Consider the following 22,179-nt stretch of genomic DNA (forward strand, 5'->3'; position numbering starts at 1 on the left):
TTTTCAAGGTCTTGCTCTGTCGCTCAAGTTGAAGTTTGCAGTGGTGTGGTCTCGGCTCACTGCAACTACCATCTCCCAGGTTCAAGTGATTCTCCTGACTCAGCCTCCATAGTAGCTGAGACTACATGTGTGCACCACCATGCCTGGCTAAGTGTTGTGTTTTTTAGTAGAGACAGGGTTTCGCCAGGTGAATCAGGCTGCTCTTGAACTTGTGACTTCAGGTGATCCACTCACCTCTGCCTCCCAAAGTGCTGAGATTACAGGCGTGAGCCACCGTGCCCAGCCAGGAAAATCTGTTTTAAAGCTCATTCACATTGTTGGTAGAATTTGCTTCTATGTGATTATAGTACTGAGGTCCCCTTTTTCTTTGTGGCTGTTGGCTGGAGGTCATTCAGCGTTAAGACACTTCTCACATTGGTTGATTTGCCCCACTTCCTCCATCTTTACACACAGCAATGGCAGGTTGAATCCTTCTCATGCTTGGAATCTCTCTTGCAGCCCCTTCAGCCTCTTCTCTCCTTTCTTATTCTCCCATATCTCTGATTGGCACTTCTGGCTTCCTCTTCTGCTTTTGCAGACTCATGCCACTACACTTGACTAATCCTGGATATTCACTCTATCTCAACGTTGGTTAATTAGTCATTCCAATTTCTTCTGCAAAGTACCTACACAGTAATAGCTAGATAAGTATTTGAATAATCAGGACACCTTGGCAGACAGGAGAATCTTTAGAATTTTTCATACCACAGTGTGCCTGCTTTTCAAATTTATCAATTTTTCATGCTTGTTATTAAAAAAAATAGTGCATGAAGCTGATGGATGACCCTCAGTCATTCAATAAAATGTTTTAGTCATTCAATACAAATGTATCATATATGCTAAGTACTCTACTACAGAACATAAATACAAAGATGAAAAAGGGATGGCTTTACCATCAAAGTATTAAATTATTTTATTTATTTATTTATTTTTGAGACAGAGTCTCACTCTGTTGCCCAGGCTGGAGTGCAGTGGTGCAATCTCGGCTCACTGCAGCCTCTGCTTCCTGGGTCCAAGCAATTCTCCTGCCTCAGCCTCCTGAGTAGCTGGGAATACAGGCACGCACCACCACACCTGGCTAATTTTTGTATTTTTTAATAGAAACGGGGTTTCACCATATTGGCCAGGCTGGTCTCGACTCCTGACCTCGTGATCCGCCCGCCTCAGCCTCCCAATGTGCTGGGATTACAGGTGTGAGCCACCGCGCCCGGCCTGTTTAAATACTTTTTAAGGCTTTTTATAAATTGAAGATATGGAGAAGACAAGCTTTGTCATTTGATCAATAGAATAGTATTGATAATATTAGTGGTATTATCTAGTCAACTGAACCCCTTGAAAGGATACCTGATAATTTATTTAAAAATCAAACAATTAGACATTATTTAAGAAACATTATTTACAGAAAACTTTTGATTTTCAGGGGAACCTTCGTCCTTCTCTTTAGTAAGTGCCTCTGACCCCCTGGCCAAACTTAATCTCTGAGTCAAATTAGAAATCTGACAAAAGAGGCTCTAAAAAAGCTGTGGAAGCAGTTACCTGGCTATTACTCATGGTCCCCTGGCAATGTGTCTTAAAAATTTTGGACACCCCAAGCACTGAATTGGATCAAATGATGCTTTCAGTTAGCTCTAGGCCAGTCCTTGACATCAACAGACGTTCTACAATGCAACAACTAATTGAGACTTGTGACTTTATTGAAAAACTATATAGAACACTTAGAGATTGATCTGTCCAGTAGCCCAAAGATATCCTTGAAACGTAGTTAAATTTGCCTTCACAATAAATGAGAAAATATTGTTAAACCAAGCAAGGGACATTGGTTCCTTGCTGGGTGTGTCACTAAATGCCCCTTTCCTCCAGAGTGCATTGACTACCTAAGGAGGAGGGGAAAGGCAGGCTGTCAGAGGACATGAACACCTGATACCCTTACCATCCTCAGTTGATGACTATTTGAGTCCCAACAGGTTTGACCCACCCATGGTGAGTCCACTGCTGCCACTGAATAACATGTCTCGTAGTGGACATAAAAGCCCTGCAAGCCACCTTGTTGTTCTTTGGATCCACAAAGAAAGTATGAGAATAGCAGATGATGAGATTACTAACCAGATTTAGATTTATTGGTTTATCCATACCATTCCCTGTGGTTACTGAGTCCAGTTAAACCTCAGGAACTCAGGTCAATAGAACTTCAACATAACCCAAGTTTTAACTGACAAATTCCTCACCGTGGAAAAAGTAGTCATGGTCAAATCAGCAAAGATTGACCAGTAGAAAGTGCAGCATAAAAGTGGTCACTGGGTGCTCTCTCCTGATCAGCCTAGGCAAGGGTCTTCCCCAAGAGATCTCAGAGTGTGGTTAATAATGAGATCTCCAAGGAGGAGATTAATGTGCTCTCCACCAAATAATTCCTGCCTAGATGGCCCCCTAGGGCCTGCTCCAGGATAGCCTCCGTTACTGACACAAATGCCATTCCTTCCTGCCCTCCCAGTAAACCTAAGGATGAATTGTAGAGCCATGCAAACTTTTACATGGACCTCAGGACTGGGTTTTAAAACCAAGACAAGGAGTTTGCCTGAGTTCCTGTGCACCCCAGAGATCAGAGGTCTTATGCCAAGATCAGAGTTTAACGGAGAGGTGGAAAGAAGTGCACTTCTTGGACCTTTTGGCTATGTGGTGCACAGGTCATAATGACGCTCGCAACACTTGGCACTAGGACGCAGGGAAACAAATAATACTCTTTGTTTTTGGATCTGAGGTCACCACCAATGAGACCCTTGTCAGGCCCAGATATGAGTGAGTTCTTTTGAACCTCTATAAACTTCAATGTTATGGCCCCACTATTGAATATGTTATTAGTATATATGCATTGTTTATATGTACTTCTGCTCTTCTTTACCCCCAAGCCCCAAAAGGACTTGCTGACATTAAGGATATTTTAGTGGGCCATGTGGAAAACTGTGAACCTATCCAACTAATAATGCCTAGTGCCACTGCCTCTTTAAAACAATATCAGCGGTCTGACGAATTAAAAAAAAAAAACTATCCTTGAGACAATTTTTTTCTATTCAATGCCACATGTGGCTTGTGCACAAGGCCTGGAGACTCACCATTGATTATAAGTGGTCCAATGCTGTATTCAGTCTTTGGTGACAGAGACATCTGACATGTCTGTCATAAGGATTATTACTCAAGCTAAAGGAATTTGGTCAGCTGCAATTGATATCACAAATGCAATAAAAATTACACATTTTTTTTTTGTGTGTGATTCCTCTACAAAGGGTGTCTAGAGTTAGCCAGAAGAAAGAAACACAAGCCAAACTCAGGAAGATTGGAAGGAGGAAGAATGTATCCCCTCAGGCATGGAGCAACCCTCAGGTGATAATCCCAGGAATGAGAAGAGCCTCATAGTTGCCCAGGGCTTTGGTATAAGACTGTTGATTGGACAAATGCTTTCTTCTCAATGTTCATTATCATAAAATTATCAGGGAAGCACAAAACCAGGTTGTTTTAATATACAAAGATGACAGTAGACTTTCACAGAGCTCTTTCACTTTCTCAGAGCTGTTGTTCTTTTACATAATACAGTCTACAAAACCTTGATTGGCCTGACATTCTACAAAACATCACAGGCATCCACTCTATTGATAATGTCACCATGGTAATTGGATTCACTCAGTAGAAGCTAGCAATTATTCTACGTAACCTAGTTATACACATGTATGCCAGAAGTTGAGAGATGAATTTTATGATTTTCAAGGATCTTCTGCATCTGTATACTTTTCATTGATTATCTAGTCTGGAGCATAGCAGTAGAGATCCTCTAGGTAAAGAGCAATGTCCAACCAGAAAAAAAATGAGGCATAAAATTTATTGGATATCTTTGAATTATGAAAGCACCTAGAAATGTGATTTAACTCAATTTGTTGCATGGCTCTTCAGACTATCCATTTCTAACGGGGCGTGGGCAAGCAAATCCAGGTGGTTGTGCAAGCTTCCCTGAAGTTTGCACAATATGATGTGCAAATCAGTTAGTTCTGGAAGTATACATGGGGGTAAGAATGTTGGGAAAAGAAACAAGCTACTCTCATTGATAAAATCCTGGTTCACTCATCTAAAGTTGTGTGGCAAGGTCATCCTCTGCTTAAGAAGTACATGCCTATTCTTCACCTCAATCTTACGGTCTTAAGTAGGGCCCCTTACAACAAATTTGTGAAAAAGGAGAGAACTCAGTCCTAGGCGAGAAGCGCATTAGCACGATATATTGATGCTAGTCATAATAGTTATACAAGGAAATCCATCTTGTAGGCAAAGCTGTGAACAGCACACTTGGATGCCTACTCTGAAGAAAAAGTGAGATGGCCTTAGTTAGCAACATACACGGCTTTCTAGGCACTGGCAAATAGCTTTGCTAGCTGTTGAGATGCCGGAAAGGAACAATAGAGAAAGATCAGTGGGAAAGAGGTCTGGGATAACCAAATGACAATACCGGAGTGATCACAAAGAATCTTTCTTGAGTGCTTAGCAGACAGTATCCATCAGAGAGGAGGCTCTCCACAATCTGGTAGACAGAATAATTTGTACTATGAACAACAGCTATTTTCACTCTTTAGCCATTTCAAAGTTGCTACAATAGGCCCACAAGCAGAGGACCATGAGAGCAAAATGGAAGTTATGAATGGACTTAAAATATGAGCTTTCCCTCACAAAGGCTGAACTTACTATAACATTGTTAATTCTCAATATGGCACACTTCTTTAGGAGAGATAATCCAGCTGTTGGAAGTAAACTACATAGGTCTCCTTCAACCTTGGAGCAGGGCAGACATTTATATTTTCTGGAATAGATAAATACTCTGGATATGGGTTTGCCTCTATGCCCTTCAATAACATCGAATTGCCTATAAAATTTCTGATTCATTGGTATCATATACTTAAAAATATTCCTTGGAAAAATGAACCTATTTTATGACAAATACAGTACAACAATGGGCTCACGAACATAATATTCATTGGTCTCACCATATACCTCATGAAACTTCATGTTAAACACCAGCTTTGAATATAGCTCAATGCACGCTGCAGCATGGTTCTCCAAGATACAGCATATGAATTGAACCAACAGCTGACATTTGTTATGTATCCCCAGTTATTAGAATTTACGGGTAGGGGAAACAAAATGTGGATTTAGGATTAGCCTTTTTCACCATTGTTCCCAGTAATCCACTTACGAATATGTGTTTTGTTTACCCACACCTTTAGGATTTGTTGAGCAAGAGATGCCGGGTTTTAGTGGAAAGGGCACTTTTGCTGGTAGACACAGTAAGAGTTTTACTGCACTAGGATCCAGAATATAAACCAGCCAAACAGAGTTGGTTAACATAATTTGGAAGAGACAGACATAATGACAGAGGGAAACACTTTGATCTTTGAGAAAAAGAAGACAAGATTATTTGGCAGATAATTCCTTTCCTTTTATCCCATTGATTGACAGCTCTACATCACAGTAGTTCCACATGGCCTGTTTAGAAGGCATCTGTCCTTATTAAACTACCAGCTCCATTTTCTTGTTAATTTGTGAACAGCTGAGAGATACATCACCTTGCATTTGGTTTCTCTACTTCCTGTCCTCCTTTCCTGTTCCCCCTCAAATTTGTAGTCTTGAGACTGCATATCCCAAAAAACCTTGGTCGATTAGCTTTGTCTTTGGTTCTGTTCTAGGGAAAATGCACATCTTTCCTTCCGTGAAAGAATCAATTATTTATCTAATTATTACCATAAACAGAAACAAGAAACTCATGTCATATTTACATTTGTAAGACACTGTACATGCAAATAGATAGAATAGAATGGAAATATTTACAGAGCATTGGTTAAATGCAAAGACTTATTTGGTTAATTTATATTATGTTATTTCGGTTAACATATTTTAATTCTTAATTGTGAAAACAGAAAAAAAATGAAAAAGAACCCACATCACAAGAAAATGTCCTACCATTATCAAGAATATAAATGTAACTAATATTTATTTTACTGTACAGGCACTTTAACCTAAGTCACTTTACATTTAACTTTGTTTCTTAGGATAGTACTAAGGACTAGAGTAGGCAAATTAATTTCCAAGAATGAGTTGAGGGATAAATTAAATGTAACAGTGAAGGAAGAGTTGCAGACAATTTGAAAGAAGTATCTATGATATGCTTGGGTGACAATGGTGACTCTGGTCAGGGGTATACAGATGACATATTTTTGGCAAAAGAAAACAAAAAATACAGCAGAATGGGTTTAGGGGCAAGAGTATTTTCAGTCAAGTGATGTGTTTACGATCTTATTGTAACATTTTAAAGGGTAAATAGCGATCAATGTTTTGAATGCTGACCTAAATTTTGAAACAAATTTGCAATGTGGTTGCAAAATAAATTGATGATATCTGCTGCAGTAATGGAAATGTTCAGGAGATAGTTAACATATTGTGGAGCACAATGAGTTTTTCATTTTCTTTCTTTTTTTTTGAGATCGAGTCTCACTCTTGTTGCCCAGGCTGGAGGGCAATGGTGCGATCTCGGCTCAATGCAACCTCTACCTCATGGGTTCAACCGATTCTCCTGCCTCAGCCTTCTGAGCAGCTGGGGTTACAAGCATGTACCACCTTGCCCGGCTAATTTTTTTGTATTTTAGTAGAGACAGGGTTTCTCCATCTTGGTCAGGCTGGTCTTGAACTCCCAACCTCAGGTGATCTACCCACCTCAGCCTCCCAGAGTGCTAGGATTACAGGCGTGAGCCACTGTGCCCAGCCCACAATGAGTTTTTTTTATAAGACTTGTCGCTTTTGAAATGTTAAGGCACAGTATATTGGAAATATTTAACAGGAAGCCAGAAATGTAAGTTCGTGAAAGGTAAGTATTGAACAGGTATGATCTGGAGACTTTTTAATTGATGAAGTTTTAAATTTCTTTCGTGTTTGTCCAACATGGGCTGGTCCTAGAACAGGAAGAAAAGGAGAGTCTCATGAGATAGATAAGGCAATGACAGAAACATTTTAAGGAGAGGTTAATTAACAAAATATAGAAAGCTCATGCACAATGAGAACTGAGAAAAAGGACATAGATTTATCATGGTATACTTGAAGAGTATTTTCAGTCAAGTGATGTGTTTACAATCTTATTGTAACATTTTACAGGGTAAATAGTGAAGAATTAAAATAATTTTGGAGAACTACAGTACTGAAAGAGAGAATTCAATACCATAGCTTTTCCATTATATATATAATGAAAAAGTATGTATGATTGCTTGTTAATTATTTCCGATATAGTGTGCCTTATCATTTTAAAAGCAACAAGTCTTATTAAAGGATCTATTATGGAGAATCTATTCAAATAGATGGATCCTCAGTGGACTCCCTGTGGCTAACTGAGGTGAGTTGAAGCAGAAGCAAGCAGCCACGGCTGGGTGAGGGATTGGTCATGTACTCTAAGTTCTCAGAAAGATGTGGTAAAAGTATCACAGGACCTCTCTGTAATGAAGCCAAACCAGTTCCTGTTGCTGGTGCCAAGATAAACTGCAGCCAGAACCCACCATACCCCCACTTGCCTTTTGAAAGAAATATCTCACAGAGATTTCAGGTTTGAGGCTTGGAAACCAACCAATTCCAGCTCATTTGAACCAACCCACCTGAGCGCATCTGCCCCAGCCAATCAGAACTCAGCTGTGGTGGCCAGTCAGCACTTAGCAAGTTTGAATTATTCAATTGCATAAACAAGCCTGATTGAAATCTGAGTGAGAACTTTTGCTATAAAACCCAAACCCTTTCTTCGTTCTCTAGAAAGCACCTTCCTTTTATACCAGACGGGCTGTGTCTCGTTTGCAAACTGCTCACTGGAATAACAACTTTTTTGCAGATTCCTTTGCAGAAAACCCTTGTTCACATTCCTTTTTTTTTTTTTTTTTTTTTTTTTTTGAGATGGAGTCTTGCTCTGTCGCCAGGCTGGAATGCAGTAGTACAATCTCAGCTCACTGCAACCTCCGCCTCCCAGGTTCAAGAGATTCTCCTGTCTCAGCCTCCAGAGTAGCTGGGATTACAGGCGAGTGCCACCACGCCCAGCTAATTTTTGTATTTTTAGTAGAGACGGGGTTTCACCATGTTGGCCAGGATGGTCTCGATCTCTTGACCTCGTGATCCACTCGCCTCAGCCTCCCAAAGTGCTGGGATTACAGGCGTGAGCCACCGCACCTGGCCCTCACATTCTTGATATATTTATTTTTATGTTCATTGAAGAAATGTTTACTATATGCCCTATGTATTTAAAGAGACACACTTGAAATGATCAGTAAAACAAATTTAACCTATATATTATTATATTAATATGCAGACCAGAGAGATTTTCATTTTTTAATTTGAACACCAAAATGATCTTAAAGAAGATTCATGAAAATAATTTAATATTTATCATTTAATAATAAAAAAATGCATTAAGTTTGGAAGTTTAAACTTTGCTGAAGTCAAGAAATATGAAAGTAGAATTCCTGACAGTATTACCTTGTTTAAATTTTATGAGTCTCAACCAGGGTATTATTTGGTACAGCTGAAGTTATCATTATAAAGATTCTCACCTTGAGAATAATAGAATATGAATATAAAAAAGTATATGTATTTCAGCGAGATTTCTATTGTGCAAATCCCTCTTCAATATCCTTATAAATCTCCAACGTTCTCATTTCTGTCAAAGCAAACTTTCTACCAACTGAAAGAGCTGAAGTTGACTAGTAATACAGTCTTCACACTAAATTGAAATTATTCTTTATGCATCTTATTCCCATTAGCCCTGGTATTATATAAAGATACAACTTTACACAATAATTAGTAACTCATTTTTTATACATGCTATTCTCACAATTGCTCTTAAAGTCAAAGTCTATGTGGCCGTTCATGATTGCCACTTGTGAAAACTCAAACGCAGACAATTTAAGTAAGTAATCCAACTTTACACAGTGTATGAATGAGAAGGACTTCAAAGCCAGACAGTCTGGCTCCAGAATTTATACTTAATCATTAAGTTATGTTGTCTTTCAGCATGGCTTAAATAAAATGCTGCTGAACTATACTGAGTTTTTAAATCACTGCTCATAATATGATTCCTTTAATTGTATTGGAATCTTCATTACCAATGGTTTGTAGTTCATCTGTTATCTCTGTTGACTTCCATAACTGTATTTTCTACAATAATAATATGTCTTAATAAAATAACTAGAGAATGGAAAACTGCAAAACTAACTATATCATGGCTACCCTGAAAGAGAAAATTAAGAGAGCATTGAAAACTGCTTTTCTTACAGTTTTCTTTCTGTTTTCTGTAAATTCAATTTGCTTCCTACCTCCAAACCACATAGAGAACATAGAAGTGATTATCTGGGTTGGTTCAATTCCAAGGTTAGGATAGATTATGTTTGTCATAAATCTTCAAGCAATGGTTTTGCCTAGTCCAACAGAATGTGATGGAATCTACATGTTGGTTTTTAAAATGTGGTGTGAAGACCACTTGCTTATATGTAGTAACAATTCTGATAATATAGAAGTGCTCTTTGAATTTTATAAAGTTAAAATCATGCCTTTAATTTTGAACTAATTTTTAAAAATTGTATGTCAATAAGAGCACCATGCACTGAACTTGGGGTGTTCTTTCTTCTGTTTATAGTCTAAGTTGACCAAATGCTGGCATTAGTTACATATCCCTTATGATTACTAATATGGAAAAGTAATATGACAATTTCCCCTTTCCATGAATTAAATAAATTATTGATCAACTCCATGATAGAAATTGATATTAAATTCTGGATGTTAAAAAGTAAGACCAAATTCAATTGATCTAACTTATTGAGAAAGCCTTGAATTCCTGCCAACTGCATAAGATTTGATATGGTTGCAACAGTAATAAACTTGTGATTTCATGCTTTAAGTTTTTAAGCTATTAAATATATTATTTAATTCTAATAATTCAGTGAACAATAATATCATTATTTCCTTTTTTAGATGAGGACAGTGAGGTACAATGAGGTTTGCTGCTTTGAATAGCTTTTCTAAGTGGGCATATTAAAATTCAGGGAATCTACAAAAGTTTATGCTCAGGATCACACGACACGCTCTCCTTGTCTAAAATAATCACAATAAATGGCTTGGAATAGAGCTCTGGATGAAATAAGTCAAAGTTTTGAAAATGTACACGTGAGACATTCTTTGTAAATTATCACAGCAACCCAGGAGATCATTTAACATGATGACCATGCTAATCAATTGATGTCCCCAAATTAACCCAGCGTTTCAAAATCTCTCAAGGAAATAAAGTAACTGTAAAGAATGTTGATTAGCTAAGTGGCTTCACATTGGGAATTTTTAGTAGGTAAATACACTATACACTTTCTTTCCTTCTTAATACCCCATGAGAACTATTCACTTATTAAGCAATTACTGGGGTTCCAGAGGATTCACCTAATAAGTATTGGATAAGACTGGACATTTTAATTACAGAAGTGAAGCTATTTCTGTGACTCAGTTTTCCTGGAGGAATTTTTATTACCTAAAACTCATTAGAAAAATAATGGTCTTTGTCTTTGATTTTATTCAATGGGCAAGGAAAGGCATAAGTTCACAGGGACAGTTATAAGAAGAATCTCTGTGTGTTTTTTTTTTTTTTTTTTTTGCACCCTTCAAGACCCACTTGATTAAGGTATCAGCTGTATTTGCAAACCGGGAAAACAGAGCTAGAATGTACAAATTAATATTAAAATTGTTATTCTTTAGTGTTGATATATTGAGTGTTTTCTTTAATTCTGCTTGTTTGGTTTGAATTTTCTAAATTTTATAGAATACTTATTAATTATGAGAGAAAATACAATCTTAGGATTACATTTTTATTGCTCTCATTTTATCTTGAATAAAAATTTCTTTTAAATATGGTTTATTTAAAGCTTCATTCTTTCAGGCCTAGAATAGCATGCTAACAAAAGAGACAAAAATTTATATTCTGACTTTTCTACATGATCCTTTCTTCACTTCTAATAAAAATTCATTTGACTGAATTTATTACACATACTTTTGACATCTTGCTCCATCTTATCAAATCTACTGAAGACAGTATAACTCTCACTGGAATAGAAAAAATATAGTTTGAATTTTAGGTTACATTAGCAAGCTTTCTCAGTTTTTAGGAATATTACTAAATTACCATATTTTGAAATCATCTATGCTATTCTGCAAAGAAAATGAATTTTCACTTTTCTGATTAAAATACTTATTTTCACATTAATAATATTGTCTATGATTTTCAAACTTTCCTTTAAATCTTAGAAGTATAAAATACTTTTGCAATCTATGTCACTTATTTCTTAAAGTTTTTCCTTAATCCTTACCTCACTTAAAAACAGAGAAGCAGTTGATAGGTTGGTAACATAGGTCCATTGGTGGTTTATGTTTGTGAGCAAAGCTCTAAAACACAATTTTAATTTTTAAAAACAATTTGACCTTTAGGTGTGTTAAACAAATATATCACCATTTATAGATGAACCATGGGTATAAAAGCAAAAAGTATGAATGGTAGATTGACAACTCAAATACCACAAGCAACACTGACATTGACACTGCAAGTGTTTCCAAAATGGCAAATATCTATTGTAATATTCTGAAGTAGAATCTTTTCTCTATTTACATGATAGTTGTGTGCTTAGAGAAATTCTCAAAAATTTTAAGAATTTATACATTACTTATATATTAACAATTGTTAATAACGTTTGTGTTCATATGTAAATTTAGGTTATGAATAGCTGTTTTACTTATATAAATACTTGGCTAGATATTGAAAGTCATGGGTAGAGATAGACAAGGTAGCAAGAAAGTTAACTGCAATATGGGTAATACAAACTCTATTCTGTGGGAAAAATTGGAAAGGATAGAAAAAGGGATAACTAGAAACATGCTGATTGAACATAATAGAGCATTGTTAAAGAGGGTTTTGGTGGGCTTGTCAGGCATTGGATCTTGATATCACAGAGAATGGGAAACCAATTCACAGAATTCTCAGGTTTTTAAATAGGACAATGATTAAGTTTATATAAAAAGAAGACTCTATTAGCAAGATGCAGGATAGGTTAAAATGGAGCAACATAGATTAGAGGACATTTTAAAGACATTTCAAAATAAGATTTTTCATACATGGATGTTACTTGGACGGTGGGAGTGAAGAAAAGGGAGAATCTATTTCAGCCACCAATTTATTAGCATAAGTTACCATGTAGACAGTGAAGCCAATATAGGAAATTTCAGGAGGTGGGATGAATGTGTTGGACTAGATAATTACTTTAATTAGTATATAATAAATATCAGTAGTTGTCATATACAGAGATTGAGATAGAGGAATGAGCTCTGGAACTCAGGACTGAGATTGTAGCTTGCGGTGTAGTTTGTAAATAATTGTTGAAGCCTTGGGCTATGGGTATACCAGCAGAGTATACATTTGTAAGAGAAGAGAAGAGACGCCAGAACCATGGGGGTTGGTGTGGAATGGGTAAGTGAGAGGGATAGAGAGAGAGTAGCCGAGGAAAAACAGAAATAATTTCAAAGGGCCGAGAAGACGGGAAGATGCAGATTAAAGTGTAAGTTTCACTTACTAGAGTAATTTATGTTTGAATACAATAAAGAAACGGTGTGAGAGAAGATTTGACAAAAAAAGTTCCTGAAATAGTTATTCTTTCTACATCTCAAATTAACATTTAAATAGTAAATTCTATAAACCCAGAAGGATAACAATTATATAGTTTATTTACTGCCTAAATCTAGTATGCAAAAAATTTGAAGAGAAAACGTAAAAAATACTTTCACTAAAATATAAAAGATTCATTTATAGACAAATAAAAGGAAATATATAATTCATTTATGAATTATTGCATATGTTTTCAAATGTTATACCTTGTACAATTATTGACCAAAAATGATGCCTATGAATTTCCATAGCTTATGTAGATATCAATTTCCAAAGTCACAGGGAACACTGGTTTATATTATTTTTGTCTCCTTTCATAAATAAAGGCTGAACAGAATAATAAATTCCTTTTTTATCAATATTTCCTTGGACTTCATCCAGTAATGTAGAGTTTATTATAGTATATGGTTCAACATTTTACAATGTTAAAAGAGTATTTTTCCTTTCTTAGGCTACATTATTTTCCATATATATTTTAAATATTCTATAATACTAATTTACTAGGTATAATAAATATTACTAATTTAATATTACTTATATAATTAAAGGCAAATTTAGTTCCTAAATATGGCTTCATCTAAATTAAAACAACTTCTATTTACCTCATATATTTAGTATACATGTATATAGTATTTATGTAAAATAAATATATATATATCCTATTATATAACAGAATTCGATGTGAAAAGGAGAACGAATCAGTGGATGTTCAAGACAGAAAGACAGAGAGAGAGAAAGTGGAATGTATTTGTAAGTTAGATGCTTACTTGTCATATTTTAGCCCAGAGGAAATCTTAACTGCCTCTACTTTACGGCAAAGCTTGTGCAGAATAAGCACACTTACAGATGCAGAGAGGATTTATGCCAAATGGATCTACATCCATATAAATGTTTCTAGACTGAAGAAATAACCCAAGTGTAAAATATTTTACATTATACTATTCCAAAGAATTTTTTTAATCACAAAAGAGGCTAAAACTGCAAATAGTTGAAGAAAAGAAAAGAAAGCCCATTAAATCTAAATTAAATCATTATTGAGCAATCCGAAACAAAACATTCAGATTTTTATTGTTTTACTTTTGGGGAAAATTTTTTTTTTTAAAAATCAAAAGTCCAGATATTTTCTCATTACCTTCCACATACTTTTTCAATAATTTATCACATAGTAATAATTTAGATCAATAAAATTCTCCTATTCATTCCATGCATGAGTTTTGGGGTCTTAAAAATAATTTTTAGAGAAGACCCTATAATTTAAGGTATGGCTGTGTGAAGATAATACACAAAACTGTATACTCTGAATTTATTAAAGTTAAATAGAAAATCTACTAAAAGCAATTTATTATACCCCAAAATTATCACTAATTAATATGTCATTATAAATTTTTTACTGTTTTTGCTTGTTTTGTTTTGTTTCGTTTTGTTTTTCCCCAGGCCTCCGTCAGGCATTCAGTCATCTGTGGAGTCTTCCTTAAGTTCCTCTCACAGTGTCAAGGATCCTTTCCTTTGTTGTTACTAAAAGGTTTGGCAAATCTCACTGTCTAAAACGTTTTTCAGTAGAAAGAATAATTGTCATATTCCACTTTGCTATCATCATCTATAAAATGAAGCATGTGTGGCTAGTTCTTAAAGTATATTTACCGGACTTCCCTGGCCTCCAAAATTTAGTAAACTGCTTCACGAATTCCTTATGTTTGCACACCACTTGGTAAATGGTCAGTGCACCACAAATAATTTAATACTAAGTTAAAAATACATTCAAAGATCCATGACATCATTTAGATAAAAATGAAATATAATATTTAAAATGTATTAAATAATTAATTTATATCAGTCAAAAGTGTTATGCTGTTGAAGTCATTACAAATATAGACACCACTCTACGTAGAATGGTTTGCCTCTAGGTTAAGGCCCATGTCAATCATACTAGTCATTTCTTGTCTAATTTTGACTGATGTATTAGTAAATCAGAGTTTACCTTACGTGTTATTAGGAAAGGCAACAAGGGTTTTCAATTGTTTGTTTATTCATACCACAGACATCAAAATTATTTATTAAGAAACCACTACTATGTTTCAGGTATTGGATGGCTGTGGAGATAAATATTAAACAAAGCAGACAAGCTCAGATAATGTTCTAGACTTCCTATCAAACATAGACTGAGAAATTATGGGAAAATTTCTCATTAAGGACCATTATAAATGCTTTATCAGACACAAAATTCATATAAAACACTCAAATACTGGAAAACCAAATATTTTCACTGGATAGACATGATAAAGCCCAATTTCATTAAAAAGATAAAATCATGACGCTCATACAAATATAAAATAGACATAAGTAAAATGGTTCATTTAACTAATTAAGGAGGGAACTGATAAGGTGTTAAAATTAGTTCAAAGGAGAAGCCAGAGGACACATATATAAGCAATCAGGAAATAAGCAATGAATTTGTTAGCATATGAAAAAGTGACTTCTGAAGGAAACTTTACTACCATTGTACAACATTTATTTACACCTCTATAGGCAAGAATAATCTGCAGTACTATCAGCAATGCAATTACTTTGAGAGTAAAATAGTTCAAAGATCAGTATAGAATCAGACAACCCAGAAGGTGCACTAGATAACTGCTAGCATTCCCTAGAATTGTTAGTAATCAGTCTGTCTCTCTCTCTCTCTCTCTCTCTCTCTTCTGTCTCCCTCTTTCTCTTTAATTCTCATTTTTTCATTTTCCATTCCAAAATTATTCACAATTTTTATAATAGCTAACAATGAATTGATTCCTAATACATTTTTCTTTTAAATCGTACTATTTGAATATAATTTTTAGTATGTCTAGTTAAACAGTAATTTCTGAATGTTGGGAGAAAATCAGTTGTTGAAAAAGCATCAAACTCACTTTTTTTAAATCAAAGAGTGATATTTTTGTAATTCTGGTATCAAAAATTTTGACCCTCTGGCTCTGAAGTGGTTAGTTTACATTCTTCCAGATACGAAATATATTGCTGAGTAGCTCCATATAAGCAAGCTGTTAGGGGTTATGTTAATGGATTCTCTTTACAAATATTCAGCACTTACATGAGTAGGCTCAAATCTTCTTGGCTGCTGCTAGGTATAAGAATATCATCAAGAAAAAAAAAAAAAGAGCCCAAAGCACTAATAGTAACTCAAACAATGCTAAGAAAATCAGTTCTACCATTTCCTAGTCCTGAATCTTCTGTGCACTAAGGACTCATTTATGTTGTGTATTACCACATCAACTGTGGAAATACCTGGTTTGTGGTATAAAGCATATAGTTGAGCCACTAAATGAAATATATCATATTTCATTGATTTGAAACCCAGTTTTTTTCTATTGTAATCTCTTTCTTGGTCAATTCTACAAAGTCTCCCAAATTTACTTGTGACATTCCTTCAAGGTAGATTAGGCTAGACAACAACCAATCTTCATTCCTAATTACTGCCCACACTACGTAAAACAACTAATTTAAATAACAGGAAGAGTGGTCCCTAAAACTGGGGCAATCTGAAGTATAAGTGGAAATGTAAACCAGATCTCTGTTCTATTTGGTTGAACTTCCCCAACTAATTGTAGGAAGTAATTAGAATGAAGAGTCTCAACTTGTTAAGACAAAGATGTGAAATTGCTCTTTGGAAATGGAACCTCAAAACAATGAGCGGAGAAAGCCTTAAAACTGGTGATCATCCATATATATAATATGGGGTCTTCTCTCCTTAGCTGTGGTCTTTACTCAAAGCTTCTGTTTGCCACGTCAATAGAGTGGAAAAAGTTGATAATCTCTTCCTGTTTCATCCAAGATCTGCTTGAAATCCACTGACATAATGTAGTCCATTTCTACTAATAAGCCGAGTACATTTATCTCTTCTGATATAATGGACTTCTGATCAATAATCTCAGAAAAAAAGAGTAACACTCATTACTGGTAGTATCAGAAAAAATTGCATTGTATGTGATGGCTTTCTCTCTTTGCACTACTCCTTGCAATGACAAACTCAATAGCCATTATTCAATCATAATTTTCATAACTTCAACAATGTATCAGGAAGCAATCATTTTACAAAAGAAACATCAGAAATCAACCATTCAGTGAAAATAAAATAGTATGGGTTTGACATTGAGAATTAACGACTCTTGATCTGTGTGACAGATTTTCCTGCATACGTATGAATGGATTTCATAAGTAATAATCCATCTGATAACACTTTTTCCCATCTACTATACTAGTCAAGACTATTAAACAAATGAATAATGGTTCTTTTTCAGCAAGAAATTTTTGTGATAAGCTAAAGATACTTCTCTATCATATGAATACCACACAGGTGCCAAAATCTAATCCACACTCTGCACATTGTCTTATTTAATTATAAAAATAAATATCTAGAGTGTGTACATATAGTGGCAACTGTGTTTTTACATCATTTTCAGTGAAATAAAACTTAAATGCCATTTTGTAGGAAGAAAGTTGAAATTACAGAGTTGGCTCCATTTTTTAAAAAACCCAAGGAAATTAATTTTTACTTCAGGAGAACCATATCCATTCTATTCTAAGGCAACATGCTTCTTCTAAGAAAGCTGACATTACCTCTGGCTCCAGAAGAGGAGTGCATTATGTAGACTAAACCTAGTCTATTTTATACATCAGGCCACAGCGGTAGGTTCAGGAATGAACGTGTCCTAAATAAGGCCAATGTGGACCAATCAGTATAGTTCTATGAATACCAGGGGACTGTTGTGGAGGTAGATTTGCTTTTCCAGGAAATTGATGTAATGATAACATGAGCCATGCTGAATTTGGGGTTGGAGTTAACTCAACAGAATGCAAGTATGAAAGAGAGATAACTTAATCTCTAACAGAATAAAACATTAGGCCATACCTAAAGCTAAACTCACCCTTTCCCTTTTCAGTTACATGAAACAAATTTTAGTTGGGTTTTTGCCTGTTTTAAAGGAATGACCTGTTACTTTTTGTACAGGAATTTTGCTAATAGCTCATGCCAGTGTTTTTTTGAGATGCTATTTTGCTATTTCTTATTAACTTTAAAGTTATTCACAAACTCCTTCACAACTTTTCTATGAGTAAGGCATGCAGCACTGAATTTTACTTTTTCAGTTTCTTTTTAAATTTTTTTTATTAAAAGATTCCTGACTGATTTCCCCATGGTATTTCCATGCCAGTCATCTCCAGGTGCACCTATATTAGGAGGCAGCAGGTGGCTGAGTTTGTAAGAACACAGATGTTGTAGTGTTTCCCAGCTCCATTAGTCCAAGTCACCGCCAGACTCTGCCCCTTATCTCAACTCTGCTGGGATTTTCTGTCATCTAGCCTTTTCTTTTTCAGCTATAATCCACTGCCACAGTCCCTTGGCTGGTTCCCGAAGAGGCCCCATGCTGCTTGGGTCCTGCTGGGAGACTACTTGCTTGCTGTCTATGATCTCCCTTCAGTGGTCACCCCAGGACAGCAGCCCTCTCCTTGTGGGGACAAGGTCAGGTGCTGGTTGTGGGCAGCATTGTGAGCAACATGTGCTCCCAGTGTGGGGTCTCCTTTTGACCTCAAATGATATTTTTGTCATCAACAAGCAAGGCTCCTGACATCACCATCTAGTCCCTCATGGGGATAATGCACTCTACAAACTGGAGTCCCAGGTGCTTCCCCACCCAGCTGTGACTTTCTCCCTCACAGTGTTCATACTTTATCAGAGATCTCCCACAGATTAAGACCTTTGTGTTTTTCATGTCATCAACTCACTCCCCCTATCCTCCCCCTTCAAACTGGACTCCAAGTCACTTTACCCACCAGGGCTTAGGGCAAGGGAGCCACAGCACTTCTCCAGCAAGCCCAAGTTTGGCTTCCCAGGAGGCAGGGAGCTATATCCAAAGCCCCTTGGAGACCACCTTCCAAGCTTGCCAGCCTCTCCCGGATCACTAGCACCTGCACTACCATGGCCACTGCTCCTTGCTCAGCAGGGCAGGGGCACGGGGCAGGGTTTCTTCCTCATAAGCAGGCACTTAGGGACCTCTGGGTCTGGCAGTGCACGTGATGGGGAGACAATTGAAAGATGCTGCCTGAACCTGCTGCTTCCTTCAGTTTTGTTGTTTCAATGATGTAAACAGAACTTGTATCATTTTGTACTAGAAATGATTACTTTTCATATATTTTGGAAAAGGTGATTCCTAGGGAAAAGGTGCAAAAGTTTATATGTGCAAAACTTTAACAGACAACACATTTGACACTAGGAGGGAATGGATTGCTTGTTCAATGAAATTGAATTACAAAACTGCAATATTGTAGTTACTATTTACACTACTCTTTTTAGGTGTAAATCAATGTGCAAGTGGCTACACATACAAATTCACTTATTCCAGAGTGTAATGCTTAATACTGAGTGTCAACTTGATTAGGTTGAAGGATGCAAAGTATTTTCCCTGGGTGCGTCTGTGAGGGTGTTGCCAAAGGACATTAACATTAGAGTTAGTGGACTGGGACCCACCCTCAATCTGGGTGGGCACAATTTAATCAGCTGCCAGTGCAGCTTGAATATAAAGCAGGCAGAGGAACATGGAAAGACTAGACTAGTGTAGTCTTCTGGCCTACATTCTTTCCCCAGTGCTGGATGCTTCCTGCCCTTGAACATGGGACTCCAACTTCTTCAGCTTTGGGACTCGGACTGGCTCTCTGCTCCTCAGCTTGCAGACGGCCTATTGTGGGACCTCACCTTGTGATCCTGCGAGTCAACACTGCTTAAGAAACTTCCCTTTATATATACATCTATCCTATTAATTCTGTCCCTCTAGAGAACCTTGACTGAGACAGAGAGCACACATCTTCACATTATACATTTCTACCGGAGTTTTATTCAACAATAAAATTTCTAAATTATGGTATATAACTTAATAATCATTATTATTATCATATGTTTAGTGATTTCCATGGATCCATTTGTCTCCATGGAATAGACACGCAAAATCTGTTCTCATTTTCTGTTTCCTCAGTGGCTTTCTGTTGATACACAAGGAATAATCCAGGGGATTTTCTGCTAAGGCAACAAAATACAACAAGCTTAGAGAAAATAACTTGACAGCAGAATCTGCAGCATTTAAAAGCCAGGTGATCATTATTTATTAATTTTAGCTAAGCACTAAAAATGTTATTTTGCCAGATAATGAAACATGGTATCTGTAGTTATCAAACAGAATCAATTCAGCCAATCTGCACTGTATTCATGTGCTTTAGCTTATTATTTTGTTTACTGTACAGCATTGTAACTCACTCAGAATTGTCATATATAAAATATACATATATGTATACATGAAAACAATCTACAATCCTTTCCTAGAATTTAGGTAAGCATGGGTCAATCATTTAGGATAGGAATCTTAACCTAAAATCTATCAAGCTGGCAGCAAAATAGATAAAAGATGTAAACAAATTTTCTACATTAAAATTAGGTGTAAATGGTACTAACCTTAAGAGAAAGCCTCATTAATACAAGAGAAATACACATGTAAACAACACTAACATATCACTTTTTGGACCTCAGAATGTCATCAATCCAAACATTTTTCAAAATCTCTCAAGAAGCAGGCACTCATGATACTGCTCATTGGAATGCAAAAATGGTATAGCACTGCTCAATAAAATAAAAGAGGATACAAACAAATGGAAGAACATTCCATGCTCATGCTCATGGGTAGGAAGAATCAATATCATGAAAATGGCCATACTGCCCAAGGTAATTTATAGATTCAATACCATCCCCATCAAGCTACCAATGACTTTCTTCACAGAATTGGAAAAAACTACTTTAAAGTTCATATGGAACCAAAAAAGAGCCCGCATTGCCAAGTCAATCATAAGCCAAAAGAACAAAGCTGGAGGCATCACGCTACCTAACTTAAAACTATACTATAAGGCTACAGTAACCAAAACAGCATGGTACTGGTACCAAAACAGAGATATAGACCAATGGAACAGAACAGAGCCCTCAGAAATAATGCCGCATATCTACAACTATCTGATCTTTGACAAACCTGACAAAAACAAGAAATGGGGAAAGGATTCCCTATTTAATAAATGGTGCTGGGAAAACTGGCTAGCCATATGTAGAAAGCTGAAACTGGATCCCTTCCTTACACCTTATACAAAAATTAATTCAAGATGGATTAAAGACTTAAATGTTAGACCTGAAACCATAAAAACCCTAGAAGAAAACCTAGGCAATACTATCCAGGACACAGGCATGGGCAAGGACTTCATGTCTAAAACACCAAAAGCAATGGCAACAAAAGCCAGAATTGACAAATGGGATCTAATTAAACTAAAGAGCTTCTGCACAGCAAAAGAAACTACCATCAGAGTGTACAGGCAACCTACAGAATGGGAGAAAATTTTTGCAATCTACTCATCTGACAAAGGGCTAATATTCAGAATCTACAATGAACTCAAACAAATTTACAAGAAAAAAACAAACAACCCCATCGAAAAGTGGGCAAAGGATATGAACAGACACTTCTCAAAAGAAGACATTTATGCAGCCAAAAGACATATGAAAAAATGCTCATCATCACTGGCCATCAGAGAAATGCAAATCAAAACCACAATGAGATACCATCTTATACCAGTTAGAATGGCAATCATTCAAAAGTCAGGAAACAACAGGTGCTGGAGAGGATATGGAGAAATAGGAACACTTTTACACTGTTGATGGGACTGTAAACTAGTTCAACCCTTGTGGAAGTCAGTGTGGCGATTCCTCAGGGATCTAGAACTAGAAATTCCATTTGACCCAGCCATGCCATTACTGGGTATATAACCAAAGGTCTATAAATCATGCTGCTATAAAGACACATGCACACGTATGTTTATTGTAGCATTATTCACAATAGCAAAGACTTGGAACCAACCCACATGTCCAACAATGATAGACTGGATTAAGAAAATGTGGCACTTATACATCATGGAACACTATGCAGCCATAAAAAATGATGAGTTCATGTCCTTTGTAGGGACATGGATGAAGCTGGAAACCATCGTTCTCAGTAAACTATTACAAGGACAAAAAACCAAACACCTCATATTCTCACTCATAGGTGGGAATTGAACAATGAGAACACATGGACAGAGGAAGGAGAACATCACATACTGGGGCCTGTTGTGGGGTGGGGAGATGGGGGAGGGATAGCATTAGGAGATATAGGTAATGTTAAATGACCAGTTAATGGGTGCAGCACACCAACATGGCACATGTGTACGTATGTAACAAACCTGCACGTTGTGCACATGTACCCTAAAACTTAAAGTATAATAAAAATAATAAAATAAAATAAAGTGAAAAAAAACACATAGTAAATGGATATATTTACGACGGAATGATG

At 36.2% G+C, this 22,179-nt stretch overlaps 1 protein-coding gene across 1 annotated transcript in view; it reads right to left on the bottom strand.

Annotated features, from left to right (window-relative positions):
• Nucleotides 1–22,179, bottom strand: part of KLHL1 (kelch like family member 1) — a 423,432-nt gene that overhangs the window by 201,677 nt on the left and 199,576 nt on the right. The gene's annotated exons all lie outside the window — the stretch shown is intronic.

This window comes from Pongo abelii, chromosome 14 (genome assembly GCF_028885655.2).
Source record: "Pongo abelii isolate AG06213 chromosome 14, NHGRI_mPonAbe1-v2.0_pri, whole genome shotgun sequence".
NCBI classification, from domain to species: domain Eukaryota; kingdom Metazoa; phylum Chordata; class Mammalia; order Primates; family Hominidae; genus Pongo; species Pongo abelii.